General features: G+C 40.5%; 1 long non-coding RNA gene across 1 annotated transcript; it reads right to left on the bottom strand.

The window, feature by feature from the left end:
* Positions 1 to 1,187: 1,187 nt before the first annotated feature.
* Positions 1,188 to 25,860, bottom strand: LOC136012591 (uncharacterized). Its single transcript, XR_010611842.1, has 2 exons — positions 25,750 to 25,860; positions 1,188 to 3,005 (listed from the first exon to the last, which is right to left on the bottom strand). It is a non-coding gene; the product is annotated as an uncharacterized LOC136012591 (long non-coding RNA).
* Between the last annotated feature and the right edge of the window lie 555 nt (positions 25,861 to 26,415).

The following is a 26,415-nucleotide window of genomic DNA, read 5'->3' on the forward strand; positions in this document are numbered from 1 at the left end:
GGAAGATGTAAGGTCCCAGTGAGGGCAAAGCCCATCTCCCAGCTCACTGATGTCGCAGCCCTGACCTCCCCTTGCACTGTCCCATTCCCTTTGCACTGGTTTTGGTTCTTATTTGGCAGATGGATGAGCAGAGCCAACCCATTAAAACGACTCATCTTGCCTGTGGGACAAGGAAGATATTTTTGCCATTTTGTTGATGAAAATAGAGGCCTACAGAGCACCACTCCTGGGTTCGAGTGAGGTGACAGGGATGCAGTGACCAAATGAGGATGGACAGACACAACACCGAAAGGAGGAGCAGCATCACCTTTCCATTGACTGAGTACAGCTCTGTCATGCCTCATGAAACTTCCCTGAAGGCATTAAAATTAATAGTCTTCAACATGAAAGATACAGCACCAGTAGACACAGTGCTATTTGCATCCATTTCTCTTTTTTTCTACTCTTGGGAGACAACCTCAGAAATAAAATTGCAAATCAATCCCTGTGCCTTGTCATGCTCTTTCCTGAAGCTGGAAACCTGATTTACCCTGGTTGCCTTTAGCAGAATCAATATTCTATTGTCTTGCTCCCCGAGCTTTTCCAGTCTCCTTTCCAAAGGGCTGTATTATAAGTTTTCTTGAGTTTTCTAAATAACATGTAATAACAATACAAAGACTTTGGAATTCATTTCTACTCAATAGGTGTCATTTTGGTCTCCCCCTAACTGCTTCTGCTAAGATATTAAAATATGAAATACACAGAAATTACATGCATTATGCTAACTAATACATATATTTTTCCACAACCATTAATTTCAGTGTAGTAAATTGTATATTTTGGCAGAATCTTCAAGTGTGTACAATTTAGACATTGCAATATAATATGATATGGCCACATGAAATGGCAGTATTTGGAACACTGATTAGACAAATTTAGTAAATGGTTTAAAATAGGTCATTCCACACTTAAATATAGTACAGAATATTGTACATATAAAACTAGTCCTAGCAGGCTAACAAAGTCTTTACCCTTTTTATATGCACACAAACATGTTCATCCCCTACAGCTACCATAAAATAATGCTATATATAAACTGCCATTGAGTGGCAGTGGGATTTTAAGTTTATTTTAAAAACTTTGTTGAATCACAAAATTCTCCCATAAAGCAAAAATGGAAACATTGGATAAAAGTGTGTAACACAAAATTTCTCAGGATTGATTTTATTTAATTATTTAAATTCATAATTTTGAGGGAAAGAACATTTTTCAATTGAAAATAACATCTAAATAACAAATTGTAAATCACTTCTAATAAAAGTTGACAGAAAATGCTGAAATATACAGAGAGGAAAACATCAAGTGAACAGAAAGAACTAGACATAAAATGTGTGCTATCAAGCTATCAAACCTTTCTATTGGGGAGCTGCACAGCATTTTCAGATCTTACTGGATATTTTATTTTAATTTGGGTGCCATGTAGTGCTACTAAGACTTTTTAGCAGTTTTTGCTCATGTCAGTTATTTTAGTGTATTAATCTGATTTTTCTTCTACACGACAACTACCTTACTTAGAGCTTATGTTACTGACAGCTGATGCAATTTGAACCATTTTTAATACTACCAATCGTTTGACACTAAATATACTTTGTAAGTGGTCAGGAGAGTCCTGGAGTAGTACATGAGGGGAAGGTCGTCCTCTCTTTGGCTGTCTCTGCCGCCAGGTGATCAGATGCTTCTGCAGGCTAAGATTTGTCCCAGGGGGTTCACATGGAGATGGCCCAGGGCATCCTGAACCCTGTTCTTTCTCTGCCTGTGTCCCCTCTCACATGAGACACCTCTCCCATGGGGCTCTTATATTGGTATAACCTACTGCCTCACCCAATCCCAGAGCCTAAAGATGGGATCCACTCTCCCACAGGTATCACTGAAAAGCCCAAAGGGTATTTGTTGGCTGAGGGCAGGGGAGACAAGGTCCTGAAAGCATCCATGTCTAACAATTTCAGTAGCATTTCTTACCCAAGTCCCTGATATTTCAGCAGCACCAGGATATTGCCAACCACCGGTGCACATTAATATTGCACATGCACATAAAGCTACAAAATTTGAGTATTTCAATGAAGTAGAGCTGAAATATTGGTCGATAGCAGAGCAAAGAATGTGATGGTGGTGGGGTGTTAAATAATTTATTGAACTTTCGGAAGTGCACATATATTAAGAAATCATAATTCTGGAATAATACATGGCATTAGAACTTTAGAGATACTTATTATAGATGTAAAAGGTAGGTATGTCTACATTATAATATATTTATATAATGTGAACTACTGCATATACATATTATAATTACATGGATATACTCACTTATACAGGTTAATACATAAATGGGAAAGAAGCAAAATACTGCAGCTCCACATGTTTTTTCAGAATAAGAAAAGATTTTTTGTTCAGATTCCAAGATTTCTGGTGGAAATACTTTGCAGGACAGGCATGTTTTCCATTAACCTAAATACTGTTAACCCTAACAGAAAACACACTGTTAAGAGAATTACTTGATCATACACCATTCAAAAACACTGTGCTACACATCTGCTTAGGGACCTGTGTATTGTAACCTGCTAATGTTAAAATACCAGACTAATTACTTTTTAAGGTTATTTGTTTGTTCTGGAAAAGTAATCCACAGATTCATGTAAATTCACAGACAGTAAGTCTAAGATCCACATGACAAGCTTGATCCGGAGCATGTTAAAAGTCAATGGAAGTTCACTGACGTCAAAGGATTTCAGATCAGAAACTAAAATAAGGTATTACAGCATCGCACTGAATAACCCTTTTGTTAGCCCTTCATTCATCTTGGTGGATGAGGGAAAGAATTGTCTCTTTTCTTTCTTCTTGCTGTTTTGTTTTCCTGCTTTTTCTTTTTTCTTCCCTTCTTTTCTTCCTTCCCATTTGTCTTCTCTCTTTCTTCTTTTTTCATTTTCCTGTCAGTCTTTCTTGCCTGTTTCTTCAAACCAACTGAACAACTACATTGTGAAAATTCAGCGACACCTTAATGCAAATCGTTTCTACCAGAGCTGCAGACAGTGCATTTGTGACCCCTAAAACAGTGTGTGGGTCTAAGAAATATGACATTAACAGCAAAGATATCATAGGCCTTCTAAAGCGTGGCTCACAAGCATTTTAGCATGCAGCGTTGCAAGCTGTTGCTGTAGCTGATTTTTCCTGTGGTACCAGCAATTCTACTTTTTGTTGTCACTGTGAAGTATCTCACTGTTTTCAATTGTCCCAGAAACTTTACTTTGAATTTTGAAGAAAATATATATATATGTATGTTCTTTCTTCTGAAATGTATGGCTTGTTACTGAGATTTATGTTGTGCTGTCTGCCTAAGCCACAGCCAGTAAAGGGAGGTGCGAACCACGGAGGTTGTGGCTTCAAGTCTTGCAACAAAACAAGCAAACAAAAAGTTGAATTTTTCCAACTCAGTTCTTTAAATACATCAGACAACAGTTAAAGACTTTGAGGGAGAAGGATATGCATTTTTGGCTTGTTTTATAGCTGATGTAAAGGGCATTTTGCAGCAAAACCAGGTAGGTTTTACTTAGAATTTGAGCACCCCGTAACAGCACACAGCATTCTTGCTTGAGAACCAAGCAAGATCATTCCTTTGAGGTATCCAGATTACTTCTATTTCCAACATATATTCAGAAGTCCTGAGATAATAAAATTTCTGGATTATTGAAATGAGTGGCATCAGATTCTATAAACGATCTGCCCATCAAGCACTGAAAGACAGCACACTTTGTGAACTAAGTCAGCTCCACTATTATTCCCATGTTCCTCTTCCCCACCTATAGACACATTTCTACTATAGACACTTCCAATACAGAGGGTCTACTAGAGAGACTTTTTTCTTACACATGTGCATACACAGTCACTGTGCCTGCGAGGAGCACTTGATAGATCATTGGACTGGTCTGTAATGGACCCTTGTTGCTGTTTTCCCTGGGTATTCTTTCACCCAGAAAGAATGGTGTATACCTTAGCAGAATTGATGTATACCTTAGCAGAATTTCTGACACTGAACAAAGCAATTGGAGATAGTACAAGGAAGTCTGGCCTGAAACAGATACCAAAAACATTAAACAGGTGACAAATCCCAGGAATTGTGTTGATTCTTTTACACTAGATCACTCAAAATGCTTAGAGCTAATGTTATCCGGACATCACAAAAAATAGTCTGTAAGCTCAGCACAGCAACAAGACAGAAATGGAGAATTACAGAATCACAGAATTACAGAATCACATGGCTGATGTGCCCTGTGGAGGGCATCTGGTCCAACTCCCCTGCTCAAGCAGGCTCACCTAAAGCCAGTTGCCCAGGACCATGCCCAGATGGCTTGTGAAAACCTCTGGAGATGGAGACTCCACGGCCTCCCTGGGTAACCTTTGCCAGTGCTCAGTCAACCTCACAAGAAAAAAGCTTTTCCTGATGTTCAGATAGAGCCTCCTTTGTTTCAGTTTGTGCCCATTGCATCTGGTCCTGTCACTGGGTACCACTGAAAACAGAAATTAAATCCCTTTCCTAAGCAGAGCACACAATTAGAGCAAAATTGCAGCAAATACCATTCTGACCAACTCCAGCTAAGGTACATTTCTAGGAGAGCAAAACCCGGCAATCATGTATCTGCTCCACTGTAGCATGGAAATAATCAAACCTTCAACTAGCTTCTCATCTGAGAGAAGGCCTTCCTTCCCTGACACAGTAGAGCCTATTAAGCAACCTTTTCTTAGCAAAATTAATTAGCAGCTCAGGACTTACTCCACTACTGACCTGATTAAGACAGCCAGGAAATATCACCTGTTGGTTTAGTACACTCTTCCACAGGACCTGATGCACAAAAAGGCATCCGCTATATCTTTCCTGTGCACCTGACGTACTGCCATACTTCCTTTTCATTAGGAGATGCAATAGGAGTAATAAGAAAATGAAAATCAGCTCACTGTTAAAGGTGTAAAAATATTCCCTAGAAAAATGAGACTTTTTTTATAACAACCAAACAAGTCCTAGTATGTTTATTTCACCCGGGGAAGTTGGGTTTGCTTCTTTTCAAAATTGTTTCATAGACTTTCAGTAGCTGAGTGATGGTTTTCTTCTTCTGTAAAATGAATAAATAAACACATTCTTTTTCAAGGAATGTTAACAGCTTCTCAGTGGAGATTTATAGAGCCAAACAAGTCTTGCTCTGTAATGATTCATAAGAATTTGCTTCATAAGAAGCAACACTGAGTGAGGTAAAGTTATTTTTGTAACATGTCAGAAGAAACTACAGTGGTATAATCTGTAGAAACCCTGACAGAGCTATAATTATAAGGCTCTCATGTATTTATGATGGAAATCAGGGTTTTTTCAGTCTAAGCATATAAGAACAGACTGGCATGGACACACCTTGTCTTCATTGAAGTATCAATGGAAGTAGAGACAGCTCAAATGTGGCCAGCTACTAAGCATCCCTATGGCATAACTGAAATCCCAATTGACCTCAAGTGGTATGCTATCGTTAGACAAACACTCTATGATAACTGGAATTTCTCATGGGCTGCAAAGCAGAAGAGCTCAGACACTGAGATCTGAATTTCTCTGCAATAATGCATGTCTAAGAGATACACATATATTTAAACCAAATCCATAGACCTCAAGAAATCACCTATTCCAATGCAATCTTGACATTATCGCACGATGTAAACAGGAGCCAAAGATATCTCAATAATTAAAATACTAGCTTTGAGATCTAGAGTGGATCTTGCAGACTTTGTTCAGAGGTTTGTATTGTACCCTGAGTGATTTCCAGGTCCAGGAAGGCTTTTCAGCATAGACGTGGCACAGTGTAACTCCATATTGATCCCTTCCTGCAAAATTGCACCCAGCATAACAAACTCTTCCATGTCCCTGAACATAGCGCTGAGGCATAAAAAGGCACCACACCAAACAGATAGCAGGTTGAATGAAATGTCCTGCTGGATATGCAAGCGGTCTGGCACTGCCAGGTATTGCTCCTCTCCACACAGGTTTCCATACTGTGGTACAAGTGTGCCTAAGTTGGCTCCCTGCAGAATAGGCTTTAGACACTGAAGGTTAGAATAATCTTTGGGTATATATTAAAGAAGGTTCCTCTAGCAGCAGGTAAATTGGTTACTTTTAGACCCTTAGGCTCACATCAGCATTCATCTATTTTTTGCTGGTCCAAACAAATTACTGAAAAGCAGCCAAAGAAGAATAATATTTTGTCCTTTATTATTCATCTTACCACTGGTAAAATTACCCTTCTTGGCATTTATCGAAGTCTCCTTACTGTCTATTTCTAAGTGCAAACATACAGAGGACTAAAAAGTACCAGAATTAGAAATGGTACTTATTCCAGTAGGGTATACAGTTACAAAAACAGTATTTTAAACAGCTGTGGAATGATATTATACTTCTAAACATATGACTAGATACATTGCCATTTCTATCCTCTTTTAGAGGCTCAGTTCTTTCACAATCCTTTATGGTTAAATAGTATTGAATATCTAAACCACTGTGTTTCAAAACTCACCCTTTTAGTTTTCTCAATAACTGCCTTTGTGAGGAAACAAATATTCTCCTAATTACCTCCTGTGATGCATTGAGATACAGCTCAGATTCTCATGTTATCCTTAACATCTAAAGCATTTAAATTTTTTTTTATGATGGAAGTATAGGTGTTGGAGTTCCACACTGGTATACCGAAGGAGTCAAAAAAAAAAGGATATTATGGCTACAGAACAGTGAAGACCAAGATCTGTAAAGGTGTTCCCCTCCTTGGAGTTGTTCTCATATGCTTTTGAGACATCTTCTATTAAATACATTGAGTGCCTAGAGAGTAGGACCCCTAATTTAAAACACATGTCTCAACTCTTAGCTGCTCTAGTGATCTCATCTCTCAACCATTGTGTGCAGTTGTGCATTGTGCAATCCTCTCCTTCATTTTCAGTTCTGGCTTGTTTAATAAAACAGCTCTTTCTAACTGTTTTTCCACAATATATAGGAATATAAAAAGTAATTCCTCACATTTTGTACCTATAACTGCTTTTCACTTCAGAAATAATATTTCCAGAGGTGTCTCCAAAAGATAGTTTAAAAATATTAATTATAATAAATTGAACTCCCTGCACATATTGCATATAGACCCCTGTAATTTTTATTCATTTGTTCTCCATACTATGCTTAATTGCATCTATTACTTAGGCAAACCTCCTAAGGCCTTGCACATAAATAACTCCCATTTACTGGAAGTTACTCATATCCTGCAGTAGAAAAATGTGCCTGTTTACATTTAACAGCAGATTTTTCTTCAAAAACTCTAGAGTCATTGTTCTTCTGTAACAGAAAGCCAAGAAACTTACCTACACACCTGAAGAATGTGCATAGACACAAGTCACAAATGAAAGAAGCAGAAGAGCTGAAATATAAGAAAAAATTGTTTCAAGGTAGTACTTCACGCTTTCGCTCATGCTTGGGAGGAGCGCACAGCTTCAAAGCTGAAAATGTGTGAAAAGACATGATAAACTCTTACCTTTGTTCTTCAAATCAATTCCTAAAATTGGTGTTTGCCTTGCTCATAAAATGTTAAAATTACTTAGCTGGCTGAGGTGCTGATTCTACTGTGTACTATGTTAGAAATTACTGTTGTTATTCCATTTTGTATTTAGGGCAATCTTCCTTTTTCACTGGCATCTGGTGAGAGAGGTACTGAGCCATGTGGCACTACAGCGGGGAAAGGGGCATGTGTTGGAATGCACAATAGAACAAAAATAAATTAGAAATACTCTTTCTGTACAAATAACAGCGTAAAGCCAGGTTCCTGCGCAGTTTCTCTACTCATATGGGGAAGCATCTCACTCCACAATTATGTCTATTGATTGCAATAACTGAAAATTTTAAATCTGTTTTCAACATAAAACAGCTTTAAGGCCTAAAACAAGTATTAGATATACAAATACATTTGTACATAATAAGAGGTATATGCATTATTTGCCTGATCGTTTTGCTGAAGTCTTCCATCAATTTTCTCTACCTTTATTCTGTTGTTTAATCAGCTAGCTGCAGAAATAGAAACCATGTCAACCATCATAAAGGACTGCATATTTTTAAGATTCTTCTGACGCCTCAGTAAGGACCAATCATAGTCTTGCCATTCTTATTATCAAAAGGTATTAATTTGATTTTAAACAGTAATAAGTGAATATTTCCATCTCCAGGAAAAAAAAAATTACTATGAGTCTAGAGAAAAAGTAAAAGAGAAAACCTTATTTCCTACTTCCTGAACAGTTGGCAATCACAGGGTTTGAGTTTTATTGAGTGGGCAATTTCTTCTTGGTTTTAATTCCCTCTCGATTAAACCTTCTTTCTGGTGATTAGATTTGCATGCGCTAAGCTGGAAACCAGTTTCAAAGACAGGTGTCCCTTTTCTTTCACCCACCATGAAACTCTTCCATACGGAGAAGGTCAGTCAGAAGCCTAGTCACCATTTAAAAGTGACTGGGTTTTGCAGAGCAGAGGTAAAGTGATACTTAAGTAGTACCTAGAGCTAGCTCTGGCTCCCTGCAAGGGAGGGATTTTATCCGTAAATCTTTATAGATCTTGTTCCACTGATAAATTAATACTGAGACTGAATTTTTTAATACAAGGAACAGGTAATAGTTATACTGCTGAGTGAGGTGTTTTCAGCATCTTTGGACAGGAATTAGAGTGTTCCCGAAATGGATGTAAAATATATAACAAGTTTAACAAGCTTCTCACATTGTCTCTTAAATTCTCCCTGGCTCAATGTAAAAGTCTATTTGGTTGATTTCAGATAGCTTAAAGGAAAGCTCCAGCTTCCTACTTAATATTTGTGCTAACATCATCATCCACCATGTTTAGGAAATTATTATTTTTATGGATAATAAAAATACTTGCTAGCTGGGATAATAAAGCTTTATTAGGAGGAAGAAGATCAAATTATCTTTCATCAGAATACTCAGTAATTCTTCCAGTTAGCTTTATTCTAGTTAGTTCAAATTCAAACTACAAAATACCTCCTAATTCAATGGTGCTGGATGAAACCTGTAAGAACTCTTTACGAATGCAGTTTTGACTCCCTAGACAAAACTCTATCAGTATCTTAGCCATTTACTTGTGTGTATCCAGAAAATCAACTCTTTGGAAGAATTTTCATGTCCAGCTCTCATTACTGTCTTCCTCAGATTTAAGCACCAACTGATAGTAATTGGAGGCTGACCAAAGGCCACCTTTATTCTATAACTTTGTGTTAAACTGGTTTTGCTGGTATATTGCCTGCTGACATCAGAGTATATCCCAAAACTATATTATTAAATGCATGGTATGATATACTTGTATCTATAGATGTATCACCTGTTATACCTGTATATATATACCTGTATCTATAATCTATGCCTCACGTTGATAGGAGCTGAACACAGAATTAAAAGGAATGACCACCAGCATTAAAAATATGCTATTTCCTTTGTCTGTCTAGGTTCCACAATGCAAATCACGGCCGTGCCCAGGTGCAATGCTACCATGCTCCAGAAGGTGCCCTTTCAACACTGGAGAGTAACTGAAATGCTGAGTCCAAAATATCCACCAACCACCCAATTCTACTGGTTTTATATCTTGGGTGCCCAGTCCCAGTTAGTGGCAGGGTGCTGTTGCAAGACAGGAGTTCCTTCAAATCTTCTTGACTCCAAGAAGCGCTTCACTACATCAGTCCCCAGCTAAAATTGCCCAAATCAGGCAATGTGGATTCTTGACAAATAAAACCACACACCCACATAAATTATTATTGAACTCAGCAGTATGCGGTAAGGACCTGAGAGCAAGGTTTCACCCTTGGAAGCTGTAAGCAACTAATAATTAGATTTCCAGGTCTTACTGACTCTTTACGGGTTTCTCAATTTGAAAGAGTGTAACTAACCAGTAAATGATCTGCTGTGGTCTCGGAAAGCAAACTGAATCAACATGTAGCGGATTTAGGCCATTTCCATAAATACATTTAAAAACAAAATTGACAGCAGTTTTCAAACAGGTCTTGAGTGAAAAAAATTTGAGGGCCTGTATGATCTCTCTAGCTGATATCTTCTCCATATGTGCCTGAAATACACACCAGCCAAGAAGCTCTCCGAGAGCTCAAGCCGCTCTGACGGAATCTCGCAATGCACCGCTCGACTGGATGGAGAGCACAGCTAAAATTCCTGGCTAGGAAATACATCACTTAAAAACAAATGGGGTCCAGGAAAAAAGTAATGGAAAACATTGAAAACAGTCATATGGCAATGCGAGATGTCAGCAAATGTCTTTCTTTTTTTTAACCAAAAAAGCTGAAAGTCAGCATGGCTGACTCAATCATCATGCTTGCTTTCTTATCGGAAGTATTTTTTCTGGCCATTTATGTGAAGAAGTACAATATAAAATTCAAAAAACCAAAACATAACACAATACCAAGCCTACTTTCACTGTGATAAATTGCTAAATCAACTCCAAATTAAGCACTGAATGCCCTTCCAAGCAGGACCCCAACAAATTTGTATGTTCAGCAACCACAGTCATACTGAATTGGGCATTTCAGAAATGAGGGAACTTTACATAGCTGGGTTGTTAATGGTCTCCACATCCCATGATAAGAATTTAAGATTACTGACCTACAATTCATGCATTTAAAAGAAAAATAGCCTCAGGAGGTTCATTAGTGCATACAGCTTCATATACAGCAAGCTTTACATTCCTGCCTTTAAAAAGAGCAACCTTAGAACAGGCCCGCAGAAAGCATGAGAGAAGTACATATGTCACAAATAATACATTCCCCTTCTTGTGCCAAGCAATTTTCTCCATTCTTTAAAGCTTCTCTTTTGTCCATAGAGATTACTCTGGCAAGCCAAAGGAACCACTATTAACTTCTGTAGAGCTGCTCCAGTCATCCTTCTGGCAACGGGGTTTTTGTGTCTTTTAAGTACTCAAGAGAGTAAACCTGGCACCTCCAGCACTAACTTGTCCTTCTGTGTCCCCCTGAGGCTGGGTATCCATGTGCTGATGTGGCCAAAAAGCCAAGAAAGGACAGCAAAGAAATATTCTTTTATGCATTTTACCAGGATTTCCCTAATCTTCAATGGGGACGTGGTCCTGCTGAGGGATCACAGCCTCGTGGGTTGTGCTTCTACGATCTGGACATTTCTAACTCAGCGGGTGCTAGCAGCAGCACGTGTTCTCCTCACCCCCCAGAGCCAGTCCCCCGTGTTTCTTAGCACCTCTCAAACTGCTCTGCACACTGCAGGGAGTGAAAGGAGGAGCTTATAAAATAGGACTATTAATTGCTATGTGCATGATTTATTCAGCTACTCCCAAACTTGAGCTCCTAAGATGAAAGCAGATCACAACCCTTAACCACTGGGGGAGTGAAAAATACCTGGGTATGCCGAATGGGTTATCCGGGACTGGGCTGGGCTTGTGGCAGCAGCAGCTTGTGGCTCCCATTCTGCTCCTCCAGCTCTGGAGAAAACTGATGTGGCATAGCCCACGTTGAAGCACGTGCTAAGAAGTGCAGATTAACATGCCCATACTGCACAGCGGGGTGCAATAGTGAAGAAGCTTATGCAAGCCAGACTGCACAGCTGAGAAATCCCTCCGCAGGCCTGGCTAGCCTGGGAGCACTTCCAGATAAAAACAATGTGCAGCTTTTAGGACTGAACTGGCTTACATGAAGTACAGCCCCCAGCTCTTCTACTTTGTATTGCTCCTTTTCCCTTTTATTAATTTATTTGAAGTTATCATTAAATGAGAAGAGAAGAACATGAAAGGACAAGTCAATCATCCAAAGTGCTTCCTGGGAAATACATAAAAGGCATAATGCATTAACATACTGGTCATGGAGCTCCAAAAGCGAGTAATGAACACCACCCAATCTATTTTATCGTATTTCAGGCAACATGAGATTTTGCTTTTTGTTTGCTAATTTATTCTAATCATTACACTATTCTGGTGTATTTAAACCAGATGCAGGCTGCTGGGTTTTTTTTCTTTCTGTATTTGTTACTCTTCTGCTGTGCTTGGCTAACAAAAGCTGCTTTTATAAGGATTTTTGCTTCAATACATTTAAAGATCACATGTCATCTAATTCCTTAACCCCAAAATCTCTCATGTTTATCAGGATCCCTTTTTACCTTATCAGATGAAATCTGGAGCAATTTTTCGTGATGAATGCAGTTATAAGTAATGCTGTGCTCCTAAACCAGATCTTTTATGTCTTATAACATTGCTAAATATTGCTAAAGGCATGGGTTAAAGCTTACAGGACTTGGGGGATTGATGCTTTCCCTGACAGTCACTGCCTGACGGTCACTGACACGACCACGGTGGGTTCAGCCAAAAGCCACAGCTTTCTCTAGGAAGGAAATGGTGACCTGCATGAGAAATCAGCTATAGACATGGGGCCAGGGGGCAGAAGACAACTGTCTTCTCCAGCACCACCCAGAATTCACTCATTTGCACAGCCTGTGCATGCAGAGGTGTAAGCAAATAGGGAAGCACCGCGCCATCACAGGTATGAAAGCCCTGAGCCTGGACACCTGTGCCTGATCCTTTCAGAGGATCAGAATGACACACAGAGTAATCCCCGCAGGAACTAGTAAAAATTAGCCAAAAATATTTGTCAGGGAAAATTCTGGGAAGAAAAATTTTCAAGTTTTGGCTCTGGAGTTTATTTGGATCAGTGCTTCTAAATATGGTGAGTTTGGGCCTTTTGAGCAAAAAAAGAGAAAAGCTTTCAGTTTGAAAAGCAGTAAAGAAATAAAAACATTTACATTTCCAAAGCAAAGCCATTTTTCATCCCCGGAAATGTCTGACTGAAAAATATTATGTGCATCTTTATTCCCCTTTCCACAAACAAAAGAAACAGCGGCCCTCTGCAGAAACCTTTCCCTTTGACTCTGTGTTGGCACAGGAAGGAGGGCCTGAATGGGAATGAATTTGGGCATGGGTTAAAACAGTAACATGAAAAAAAGAGATGCTTAGTCAGGAGAGAAGGCTGGAGAGTGTTTTAGAAGTACTGCTGCGTACATCCCTGTTCTCATTCTTCATTATGCATCCACTATTGACCACTGACCAAACGAACAGCCCCAGAGCAGCTGCTCCCATTCTCTCTTTTGTAACAAATGGTTCTGCCACCTGTAAAGAAAACAACACTGTCTCCACTGTAAAGGCTATGCGGATTTCTATCTGATGCTTCACCCCTCCTTTAAATGTTCCATGGAGAGGTATTAGGTGAGAAAGCCCAAGGCAACAGAGGCTTCAACACACACGCAGACGTAGAATCACTGATTTTGTGTCACAGGCACACAAACCCATTGCCAACAGAATAGAAATGAAGACCACCACAAGCCTTCCTCCCATCTATCCACCCATGCACCATAGGAGAACTGCATGCTCCTGCTTCCTTCTTCTTGTCTGCTTGCACTCTAGCACAGGAATGATAACAACAAAGCTGTACAAGAGATGAAAGCCCGCATAGCATGCTACTTTTGAATGATGGCAGTACCTACAGATGACAGGTGATGGTGTATCTAAAAATGGATATAGAAGGGGTCATATGCAAGTGATTGCTGTGTCATTTCATACAGTGTTAGCTTTTAATGGCCAAGTTCTCTTTATCATTTCTACTTGGTTTCTTTTCATAAAATTCTCAGACAGGTTTTTGATTTACAGTTCCAGATGAAATTTGCTCTTGAAGCTCCTATTTTTTACTGTTAACTAAAAAATCTATTTAAAACTTTGCACAAAATTTAATAAGAGGATTGCATACAGGTTTGGAGTAAAAGAAAGCTTGGTTAACACTGGATAATTTTAATCCACTCTTCTTGTGTCATTATGAAATTAAATGTATTGTGCTCCCAACTGAAAAACACTCTGAATGAAAGTAATAAAAGTATTTCACATTATGAATCAGATGTAGAATCTCTTACAGCAGCTAGGAAATTCAAAGCTAAAGCATGTGGTATTATATACTCCATATTTTCACCCACAAGTGTATGCTTATCACTCCCACATACTGTACGTCCTTACATATGTTCCAAAAAGCAGCCTGTGCCTCTCTGTGGATGCCCATACTACTAGCCACTACAAACATCCATGTGACTACAGCAAGCAATGCAGTGGATGAGGAAGGGCAAAAGGAAAGCAGGACTAAGTTCATAAGAAGTGAGCCAAAGAGGATGGCAGCTGCTATTTCATTGAGTTAGTTAAGTTGCATAAGCAGCGGATCTTTTTCCAGCTTAACATAATTATGTACTTGCAGAAGTTCTTGTTGTTGTTTCTAATTGTCTGAGGATGTCTTTGATACTATTAGGATAGCTCAATATTTAAAAAGGAAATGAAGATTGTGAAATGTTACATGACTGTGGGAATGAATATACTGCTGCTCTGCAACTGGAACTGACAGAAAAGAGTTCAACAGCAGCGAATTTTACTGTATTAAATTCCAGTGGAAAAATACAACCATTGCAATAGAGGTGTCTTGATTTCCATCAGATGATGATGTGACTCTAAAACCTCACTAGAATCCTAAAATACTCTGACATTTAGGACCTTTAAAAATCTTCATGAGCGAGATTAGATTAAGGATCACCGTTCTGTGAATTGCTTCTGATCACATTTTAATCATTATAAATGTTTCAGTGTACTCCAAAAGAAAAGCATAATCACCTGTTCTCATTTAAAAGTGATTTAGGATACAAGTTTAATAAAGTTATCACCACTGGAAAGACATTTCACTATTTCTAACTGAGTATATGGAGTAACAACAGCATTGGTAGCGGAGACATCAAGGTATGAGATGTCTGTTCTTAATTTAACAGGTTTTTGTTGCTTGAGCTACAGTGTTCGAATGTCATGACTGAACAGAACAATTCTAACACAAATTCCCAGCAAACTCTGCCGTTTTCCTCCCATCAGCTACCAGAGTCAACCCCAAGCTCATACCCACTAGGTTAAGGTGGCGAGAATAGCTGCCCAAGTCAAGCAGGTCAGTTAGTTTATTCATCTTTTCTAGAATCTGTTAAATCAGTCCATCTTCTCCAAAATATCAGCTGAACGAGGTACTGTCTTTTAAAGCTGCTGTAGTGTCATACTGAGAAGGCAGGAGGTCAGTCATTAATGGCTACCAGAGAATCAAAAGAAGCTCAGGGTGACAATTTTGATTGAAAATGAAGCAGGTTTCTGGCAGAAGAAAGAAAAAGTGTTTGGGAAATGTAAACAGGGCACTCGTTAAATCACACACAAAACATTTACTCATGTGCCTTTCCAGTGATTAGGTGAGGTGTTTTAATGAAGTGCAGTTTTGAGTACTCTGAATTTTCCAGGAGATGGGTGGAACTGGAAAATTGTTCAGTTCAAACCTGCACAGGCAGTGAGAAAAGAAGACCTTTTTATATCAAATGAATAGAGCACATTTTATAGTTTCTTTGGGTTTCAGCTGATAATTATAATGAATTTGCAGAGTTCAAGACAATCAAAGGCCTTTGCAACTCATACTCTGTCTAGATGATATGTGCATGTGTGTGCTTTATCACTTGGACAATCTGTTTTTACCTCAGCTGTCTATTTCTTTGATGTGCTATATAGTTTACGCATAAGAGTATAAGATCATTTTCCTAATCCCGTCTGTATATTTTTACTTCAAACTCCCTCCTACATAAAGACCACCTATACCATGCCAACCACACTTTCATGAGCTGTTTCTTAAAGAAAAAGAAACAACAAACACAAACGAAAACAAGCCAAACAATAACTCTTTATCTTGTGTAAGTTGTGAGCATAGCGGTACATGTGTTTTCCAACATGTGAAAGCCTGAAGACAGCACAGCACTGTGCATGTGTAATTAAGAAGGTGTCCTTTCCCTACAATGGAAAACTGACACTGTGCAAAGATTCAAAGCTCATTTGCTTCTTTTTCCAGCTTTTAAAATCGCAGTCCTGGGAGACTGAATTACCTGAACAGTGGGAAGGAAAACATGATCTCCTTAACCCTCCCTGAGGGTCTGAGTCCAGCTATGGCTAGCAGTAACCTAAAGCCATCTAGTAGCTGTTTAGAAATCTGCATGTCATGAACTAGTGGCCACATGCCAGGCACTGATTAGACATTGCTCACGGGTGGACCTTGAAGGACAAAGTGATGGCACATTGATGAGGAAACATGAGAAGCTTGTTCAACTGCAGGACCTGCTTTGTGGATAAACAGAGGACTTTGCACTCAAAGCCTTCAAGTTTGGATCTTCTCACAAGCAGGCATCTTTTCAGATGTGGTAGCGGGTGTCAATATTTGCATTTTTACCATGTCTACCCACACATTTAATTTCTTGGTTATCTCACATATGGATCAGGGTGAGTTTAAAGGCACACCCATGATCCACCCACAGCACAGGTTTTCCAGCACTATCCCAGCGCCAAGTGTAACTCTAACCCTAACTTGGCTTCTGAATTATCATAGAATCATAGAATAGTTTGGGTTGGAAGGGACCTTAAAGATCACCTAGTTCTAACCCCCCTGCCATGGGCAGGGACATTAGATTAAATTAGATTAAAATAACCAAAGAGGCATGCATTTCAACCTATTTCCAGTTCAAGGATACATGCATGTGCCATCTGATTCCTTTGGTAATGCTAACTTTGATGCAGCTAGGGCTTCCTGGCTGAGGTGGTGAGACACCTCCATCTCCACTTTACCGACAGGAAGCAGAGTGTCCTGGGTTCAGCAGTAGGAGTTATTTTTTATCCTTAGTAGCTGGTGCAGTGCTGTGTTTTTGACTTTCGGCCTGGGAACAGCGCTGGTAACACCGATGGTTTTAGTTACTGCTCAAATGTTTAGTCTGACCTAGGACTTTCTGGAGCAAGTAAGGCTTAGACCCACAAAGAGTCCAACAAAGGTGGTTGTTGGGTGCCTCCAGCTTGTGACATGCTAGCCTGAGTTTTTTTCCACACCTTCTGCCTTAGCTTTAACCATGCTCCTGTCCCCAGATGCTCTCTTCCTCCCTTTGCCAAAGACAGACACCCTCTCAAGTCTGCCAGAATAACTGACTGTATGTGTAGCCTTCCCCTCACACAATACATGAAAAACAGTAAGGGCTAGCAAAGACTTGCTGTTTTCAGTGTCAAAGATCAAGGAAATTAATTCAAATCAAAGTTATTCTGGCCAAGCAAAGGTGGTGGTAATCACTGATGGAGGGGACAAGGGCCTGCGGCTATTGGGAGGGTCGCATCTCACTCAGTACAACCACCCTCAGCACGGATTCCACACTGAGCAAAGCAGAAACTATCTGGCCCAAGGAAGCAGAGCATGCCCAGCCTCTGCCCTGTCTGTCACCAGTGCAGAGGTCTACCAAGAAACACCTTTGAGGGCTGTGAGTGAAGTCACCACTGCAACACCTGCAGCAAACCTGACCCAATGAGGGCTTTGTCTTCCTTCCCTGCCCTTCTCCTGAGATGCCCTTGGCACTTGGAGCTTCACCCGGCCTCCAGCCCTGCACCCCAGGGTCACAGAGGAGAACATGGAAGAGCACTGGATGTAATCCTGGCTCTCCTAAACCCCGTGCTGGTGTTCCTCCTTCTGCTCGTAACAGTAAGAGTCAGTGGGGAAATCTACTGATCTGCTGCTAATCTCCAAAGAGCCTCTTCCAAACCACACAATACTGGCTCTCACTTCACAAAAATCTTCCAGCCTAGCAAAAGTGAGGCCTCTCCATGCACCATTTACAGTCACAAACTGCGGTTTCTTGTAGGTGGAGGCACAGTCAAACACTTGGCACGCTGCACTTCTGGTCATCCCAACCACTCACAGTAAGCACCTCAGGAAATTGAGAACACCCAGCACTACTGATGTAACTGCACTGGCCAAGGGGGACATGCACACCCACAGGCACAAGATCTTTTATAGGGTGCATGGATTCTCCCTTGTATCTTCTTATGCTTTATGTCAAACATGGCAGCTATGATCTCTCTCCCTGTTTGCAGCAGCCAAACATCACACAGTCACACAAAGATTCTTGGACAGAAAGTGAATTTATCTCTTGTTGCCAGTCTCATTAGAAATAAATAATAAGCATTCCAAGACTTTTGCAGCTCCTGCAGGCTCTCTCCAAGAGCCTCGCTTTCTGTTACAGCTCAAGAGAACTGCCCTGCTCAAAGGCTTCAGAAGGAAGTCTGTGAAAGAAATGGAATTCAAATCCAGGTCTCTTAAATCCCAAACTGACTATAATTCTATAATTAATTTATGTAGCAAAAATGTTATGCAACTTATTTCATTATTTGGAAGTAGGGCCTTCCGTGTTTTGTATTTCATCATAGGCATCAGATCCATAAATACTTTCTGCACGTGACCAATCCTACGCAGTGTCTGAAGTCAGACTAACTAAAACTCATGTCCGCAAGATCAGAGCCTAAATTTGTTTTCAGTCATTCCTGTAAGAAATTATTTAGCTTCCAAACAGCTAAGCCATATCTCAGAAGATTTTTAGGAAGAAATCCAGAGGTTTGCCAGAGCCTGGGCACATCCCTGCCCTCCCTTCAAAGTCTCGCAAACATACTCTGTTAATGGTATATTAGCTCTGTGACAAACTAGTGAAAATCGTCGGAAACATGAACGGATGGATCAGTGGCATCACAAAAGACTAATTAAGAATGTAAATTTTTCTTTATATCTGCAGCTAAATTTTATGATTCTTTTCAGCTATTATCATTTGTTACACTTGCTGGACTAGGCTTAGCAGGAAGGTTGTCATGCAAGGGAAAATTACCTGCAATCCAGTCAACAGAGTGAGCACACAACAGCAGCAAGCCTTGATTATGGCCTCATAAATAACAAAGACTGAGTAACTTAGCTACAAAACGGGATCAAAACAGCAATTTCTGAACTTAACATCTAGCCATCCACAGTCCTGTGCTGCCACCTGCAGCCTCCTGATCATAGCTGGATTTCTAAAACAGCCGGCTCACATCATCTTTAGCAGCAGCATGGTCCCTGCAAACATCAGGAGTGCTCAGTGGCAGCCAGATTGTTTTTTCCACAAATATTATCATATTTAAGTAATCAAAATATTCCTCTTTTTCAAGATGTTGTTTGTTCTATTTCCAGCTTTTTTTTTTTTTTAGTTTTCTGTTTTATCTCACTTCTCTGCTGTATTTGCTAATTGAAGTTGAATGTCAGACCCAAAGTGCAACATATTTAATAACGCAGAAAGTTTGTAATATACTTATAAATAAGAGTGTTTCAGAACTCACACGGACATCCTAGCTATATATAGAAATTGTTTTTAATTCATGTAATTGTAGTTATAGCATTAAAATTGAGTTTTAATAGAATATTTCCACTAACATCTATTGCCGGAGAAATATAAACATCTTTTATTGTATGCAAAAGTTGCCAGGACTCTGAAAACATGCTAAAATATGTTCTCTGTTAAAGGCTACAGAAACAGATCAGCTAAAATGGCACTGAGCTATTACCCATTAGGGTAATACCCTTAGGGATTGTTAAGACAAATTATTTTAACTCAAGTGTTCTCCAGGCATTACCTTCTGGCTGTGTACCCCTCTCCTCTGACAGGCAGTGATTTAGTAAGCTGCTGTAACTAGTTCATATGATATATCTCTGTATATGGTTGTAAGTCAGAGGATTAGCACAGTGTTTGCAGAGACAGAGTCACTGTTAGACCACGAATACTGTAGGCTAATCATAATGATTTTTTTCTCAGACAAAGAAAGAAGTCCTGGGCTCAGAAGAGAGAATAGCAATGAAAAAGTGGTTTGGAAAGAATTGACTGTTCAATAGTAATGAGCTAAATTGAGAATATCCACTGGCTGCCAAAGAGCAAATAGGCACCTCGGAACATTGAGTCTGCCTTAAAGGGAGCAGCTCAGCTACACCATTTACCGTAACCTCTTTAAGACCTGCTGTAGCTCAAGTGTAAGTTACACCTGCTAGAACCGGGGTGACTCAACGGGTGCTTTGACATAGGTTTTGCACATTTTGTTCTTTTCGCTAGGAGGCAAAACATCAGTCAGTGGGTATTGGTCACAATGTGCGTGAATGCTGCAAAACAGGCTGCTGCCCTTGAAGAAGTGTGATGCACTGATTATGGGACACCCCAGCAACACTGGGAACACAAAGTTGGTGGGGGACAGGGCTGTCTGAGCAGGCCACCCTTTCCCAAATGAGAGATTGAGCATGCTGCTGAGAGATCAGTCAGAGCCAGGGAAATGATGGATGTTAAGAAGATAAGATGCCACATATTTGTCAGAGGTATCTCACCTCTATGTAAGGCAGCAGTTCTCAGGTCTCGCTGTGTTCAGATATCATCAGAGTAAGCAGCCAAGAGCTTCTGTCATGCAGGGATCCCTTTCTTGAGCTGCTGCAACACCAAGCTCCTAGTCCTACCTCTGCCCTGCTGCTTGGTATTTAAAATCGAACCACACACTGTCTTGGGAATTCACATTTCTGGCTGTAACCCGTGCTCTACAGCAAATTTTCAAAGTAAATTGTTTCAATATTGCTAGGATTTGGTAGGCTTTGATCTGAAATAAAGAATCAGCCTGAAAAGATCCTTAATCTCACAAATTTTATTCAGGGTGATTGTCATGTTCTGTATCACTAGCAGCCCATGGGCCACATCCGGGCTTCTAAACACTTGCAGCCATAGCCCGTATGATACAGATAGGGAATAGCTGCTTGGCCAGCTTTATCTTAGCAGCCAAATGCTTTGTACAGTGTCTGATCAAATCACAGTACTTAGAACTAGACCCAGCAGTCTCTTATGAGGCTGCGATTTAGCCAGAGGTATATCTTACAGACGCAGTCACATTGAGAAAATCAGCAAGAAGGATTCCATAACTGGAATCTAACCCCACTGGTGATGAGGTTGGGCACCTGAACGGAGCACTTGCAGTTTCCCAGATACCAGTGACACGAAAAAAATACACATTTAATTATCAGAGCAAAGGTCGTAGAGAATGCATGTGGAAATTTCAACTGTACAGAGATCAAACAGAGAAACATGGAGAGAAAGTGACCCATGACTTGTCTAATACATAATGCTCTTACTGCACAAACTGCTTCAAGGAAACAGTTTGTAACAGTACAACTAATCCCTACTGCCAGTATGTGCCCTTGCAAGTGCTAACTTAGCAAAACAGTAGCCAAAACACAAAGATCAAGGACACATCAATATTAAAAACTATTTTAAAGGGAGGTAAATAATATTCCCTGGCATAATTTTTTATCTTATACATATAGTTCTATGTGAAGGAGTCACTGCAAAGAGAAAGGGGATTTATGGCTACATGGGAAAAAAGTGCATGATAAATTGTACTGGTAAATGAAGAGATTATGATACCAGAGATATAAGAGTTAAAAATTATACTGCATGAATCAGTGTGCAGGACTGTGGTTGAATTTTCATGTAGCCAGACTGACATCTTGTGGCTTGTGCAAAACATTTAAACAGGCATCTGAGGGGCATTAACTTGGATATTGTTACGGCATGTGAAGATAAACCTTTTTTTTAGCAGACCAGTATGTAGTTCCCCCAGTGTATTAATGGTTGCAGTCATGAAGTTTATATATAAACTCTCACTTTGGCTTCTGCATTTACGTGTGGTTGTTAGTCCTGTCTCCATTTGTAAGCCTCTGCCTAATTAGTAGAGCTGCATTTAAAGCCAGCCACTCAAAAAAGTGTTTAATAGTAAAAATTGTAAAGTTGGCTCAGCATTCAGGAAATTTTACAGATTAATAGCAAATGTGTGCCCTTGTTACTTCATTTTTAATGTCAGGGTGAAAGTTTATGAAACACAGAATGGCCCTTTTTAATCAGTTGATGGATACCCTTACAGCAGTATCTAGCGACCAGCAGTAACTACTTATGGAAGAGTATGAACATAGGCCAAATAAAATTGGAAGAACTGATTTAATCTCTAGTTTTGAAATCTTAATGACACACCATCCTCACACCATTTTTAATCCCTCCTGACTGCCAAGAACATAAGCTTTTTTCTCTTTTTTAGCATGTAAGGCAAAGAGTGAGGAGATCAAGGATGATGTCGGAGCAAGGGCAAGGAAGGGTTGCTGGGGATCTGTACAAGAAAGGATACATAAAAATCATGCGCAGGGACAGCGGAAGGGCACATCCACACTGTACCATGGGAGCTGGCACAGATCTTTAAGCTACTGGCAGCCAAGTGAGCATCGTGTGAAGCCTCCAAACCTTTCAGGGCTGGAGAGCCTAAGCATGATGCCGAGCTTGCCCAGCTCCTGAGCTCTGGGCTTGGAGCTATGTCCTGTCCAGCCAGCCACCCAGTACCAGGGGGGCTCAAGACAAACTCTGTAATCTTTACACCATGCTCTACTTTGTGGTTTAGGCTTACTGCAAGCCATCATCACAGGTCAAGCCCAGTAGAGCTCTTCATGGAGAAGGAGCAAGGAAGAGTTAGGAAGCAGGCTGAAATAAAACAGGGTGAAAATGGAAATCAAGGAAGACAAAGCCTGCAAGAAGAAAACCCAGCTATCCTCCCCCTCCCTGTTTTTCACAGATCCATGGAGAAAACAGAAGCTCTCAAGGCCACTCTGCAAAGCTCTGCACTGACACTTGACACAGTGCTGAATGTCCCCTGTATCCGCACTGTGAATTCTTACAGAAATGGAGAAAAACTGGGCCTCCCTCTTATGAATAGTTCACAGTTGCTAATACCATAGATACCATGTACTTTAGGAAAGGCTCCTCCAGAGAACAATTCAAAGCAAGAGCATACCATCGCCTCCCTCCCTCTCCATAAGGACACAGAAAGAGTGAGAAAGACCTGTCTTCTAACCAAGGACACTTGGATGACTGCCCTGAACTAAGGGGCAAATATTCCAGCAGCAGTTGCCAGACATTGCAAGCCTGACCATGGGGTAAGTACATCCACTGAACACGCTCAGGCATCCCTCACACCCAGCAGCTGGAACTAGGTGTGGGTGTAGTCCCTTGATGACAAGGGGCACAAGCAGAACACTCTGCCAATAAAAACTGGAATTTTTTCCTTTTATTTTTAAAATGAGAGAATAGAAAGGGAGGAATTAATGTCACTGTACTAAGAGAAGTATTTCTGAGGGCCGAATGGAGCCACATGCCCAAGTAGATCAAATGACTTCAGCTGAAGTTGCAGAGAAGCAGCAGCCTGAGATGGCGTGGAGCAATAAACTCAGCTGAGCGCCTCCCACACAGCTCCACTCATGTGCCACAAACACAGCCTGGATGCAATGTCCTTGCTGTCCCAGCTGGGATCTGCTTTTCATCAACAGCTGACGTTCGCACCAAATTGTAGAGTTTAATATTTATCCCTAAACACATAAAGCCTACTAATAAAAACGGACTGGGAACTATCTGGTTACAGTTAGTAACGCAAGAGTGGGAGCGCGCATCTCCAAGCCTCAGGCTGTTCCCATCCTCCCCTACATACTGCTCCCAAGATATTTCTCAGCTTCTTTGCTCTTCAAACTCTTCCTCTAAATATCTAAAGTCCTTTCACAGGAAGGGCAAAGGGTGGAAAAGATGCTCCCTCAACATAGCCCTTCTTCTTCCCACAAGTTGACTCCACCTTCTGGCCCCAAAAGGGGGGAAATATTTAAACACAAGATATTCAAAAGGAGAGGTGGAGGGCTATGGGGGTGAGGGGATACCATGTCTGCATGCGCTTTCCCAGCTCTCCGCATCCATTTCCACTGCACCTGATACCATGTCTGTCAAGTATTTGTTTTCCCACTGCCTTTAAAACGTACATAATAGAGGAAAGAGGACTAGCTCATTCCATTTCTTATTTCCCATTTGTCTTGATAATAAGTCCTTAAAATACAAGTATTACGTAAAGACTGAGAGATTCGCCTGTCAGTATTGCTAGGCAGCAGCAGTGTTTGCAACATAGGCGAACATATAGATGGAAGTGTTCTGTCTTCCAGTCTGTCAAGTCAACACGTTTCACAGCTGGTAACAACAGAAAATAATTATGAACAGTGACAATGTAATTAATAACTAATTTCAGGTTCCATTTGGTTCCAATAAAGGCAGCTGGCACGCAGGTACGTGGTTACACAAATCCTCACAGCATGCCTTCACAGCCCACCATATCCAGAGGTATCAAATGACTGCAGACAGCATCAGCTCATCGTTAACTATGGTTGTAAGAAATTCTTGAGACATTAACCAAGTTTAGGGATGTATGTATCATATGTATCAAGATCCCTAAACTTCTTTAAAACAAAAGCAGCCATCCCAGCCACAGCTGTCAGCACTCACGCTGCTGAAGCCAAGAGCAGGTCACGCATATGACACTTTTCCATACTAAGGCTCGAAGTTGCATTGGTCAGTTTTAAACAGGACAAATACTTTTGAGGTATTACTGAAACTGCTAGGAACTATGGAAATAAGCACAGCAAAGTTTTCAGGGTGAGGCAATACCTTTTATTAGACCAACTGATGAGACTGGAATTAACAGGCAAGCTATGAGGCGCCCTACCTGAGACCCTTCTGAGCCAAAACAGGCCTATATGCCTCAAAGTTTGTCCAGTTTTTCCCATGTGTATAAGCTACACAGAGAACCATACTTCTTCCTAGAAACATTCCCTCACTTAGGGGAGACCACCACAGCTACTGCTAGTGGTACCCACACAAGAACTCGAGACCTTCCCCCAGTCTGAAAAAGCAGACAAGCTGGCAGACACACAAGCTCTTTTTCAGAACAATGACTATGAAAAAGGCTTCTGCCCGTCTTCCTCTTGCAGTGTTTTTAGTTACTGTAATTGGGAAAAGAACCTCTCACCACAGGCACCATCCTGCCTAATTGGGCCAGTTTGTGGTAAATCCTTGTCTTCTTCAGCTCCCTTGATAAATATTACAGCACCATGTGGTACAGATCACCATTTTTAACCATCCAATTATAATTATCTGCAAAAAGACAATGCTATTGAAAACTGGTCTTGTCAGCAAAGTCGGTGCCTGTACCTTCTCCAGAAGTCAAAACAGTCTAAGGAAGAGAATAAAGCCTGGTAAATCTGCATTTGGAAAACGCTGACTCTCAGGGCTTCATAATGATGTTTAGATAGGCTCTGCAGGCTCTGAGAAGTAATCTCATGGCTGCTGTGTCTAATATTTGTCATATCTAATTTTTGTACAGTATTGCTTGAGTGAAGCATATGTTTCCTTTGAGATACCATGATGTGTACCAGTCAGCCTAAGAGACAGCATGCTGGATTTTTGATCAATGAATCATCTGTCCAGGTGAGGCTATCTTCTTTCTTGTACTACAAATGTGCACAGATTTTGCCTCACATGGACTTACAGAACTTACTCGCACATTGGCTCTGGACAAACAAAGAGGCTAAATGAGGATGTTCAGCTTCCTTCAGCATAAAAATAGTCCATGTTCTCTTGTAGATCCACCAGCAGCTAGCATCACCCCCGTGCAGCTGAAGGAAATCCTTTCAGGGTTGTATCTTTTACAAGCAAACCTCTAGGGTCAGACCCAGCCTCCACTATGCTCCCCAGGTAAGTGACATTGGTATTTATTGGAGTAGGTTTTCAGCAGCATACACATGGAGTTAATTATGCAGCCCACATTGCCGTTAATGACAGCCAAGCACCTAATCCTCCACATGCAGCATGCTGTGAATACGTTACCCTATGAAACTGCAGCTTCACAGTTATTGTACTTCAGTTTATGTAGTTTCCCTTATGCTGCACTGAATGGATTTTCATTCTGTGTCCAGGAGCATTCCAGTCCCTCCAGTAGCAAACAATAAATGAATCTTAGGAGGCTCTGGTGTACTTAGGAGGCTCTGGTGAACCTATCAAAAGAGGCAATTTATTTCTGAACTTGGCAGTAGACACAGCATGCCTTGTAAATGTCAATTTGTGTATGTGTGAGCATCTGACACTGCTCAGCAGCACATGGCTGGGGCCAAGAATTTGACTGAGTTTGGCTGATTTGCAAGCCTAAAAATATTCTCTTTTATCAATATCCATTTTTAAATGCTTATTTGCATGCTAAGAAAATTCTAAGCAGGCGGTGGTTTCATGGATCAATCCACAACAGCTTTATTGAGATCAAGTACGTGATGACCTGCCATAAACTGTGTGATGACACAGTTAGAACCAGTGCATAAGAAGTGGCCCATATATAGGCATACTTTGATTTTCACTGTTTGTCTGTTCTAATCCTGCAGGAATCAGAGACATTTTATTGTTTTGTCTTCATTTACATGCAGTGCCCAAAGGCCTCTGGCAGAGCTATATAAGTCAAATGGGTTGTTATTACTACAGTAGTTCCTATCATGGGCCCAATTT

Source organism: Lathamus discolor, chromosome 4 (genome assembly GCF_037157495.1).
Source record: "Lathamus discolor isolate bLatDis1 chromosome 4, bLatDis1.hap1, whole genome shotgun sequence".
Classification (NCBI taxonomy): Eukaryota; Metazoa; Chordata; class Aves; order Psittaciformes; family Psittacidae; genus Lathamus; species Lathamus discolor.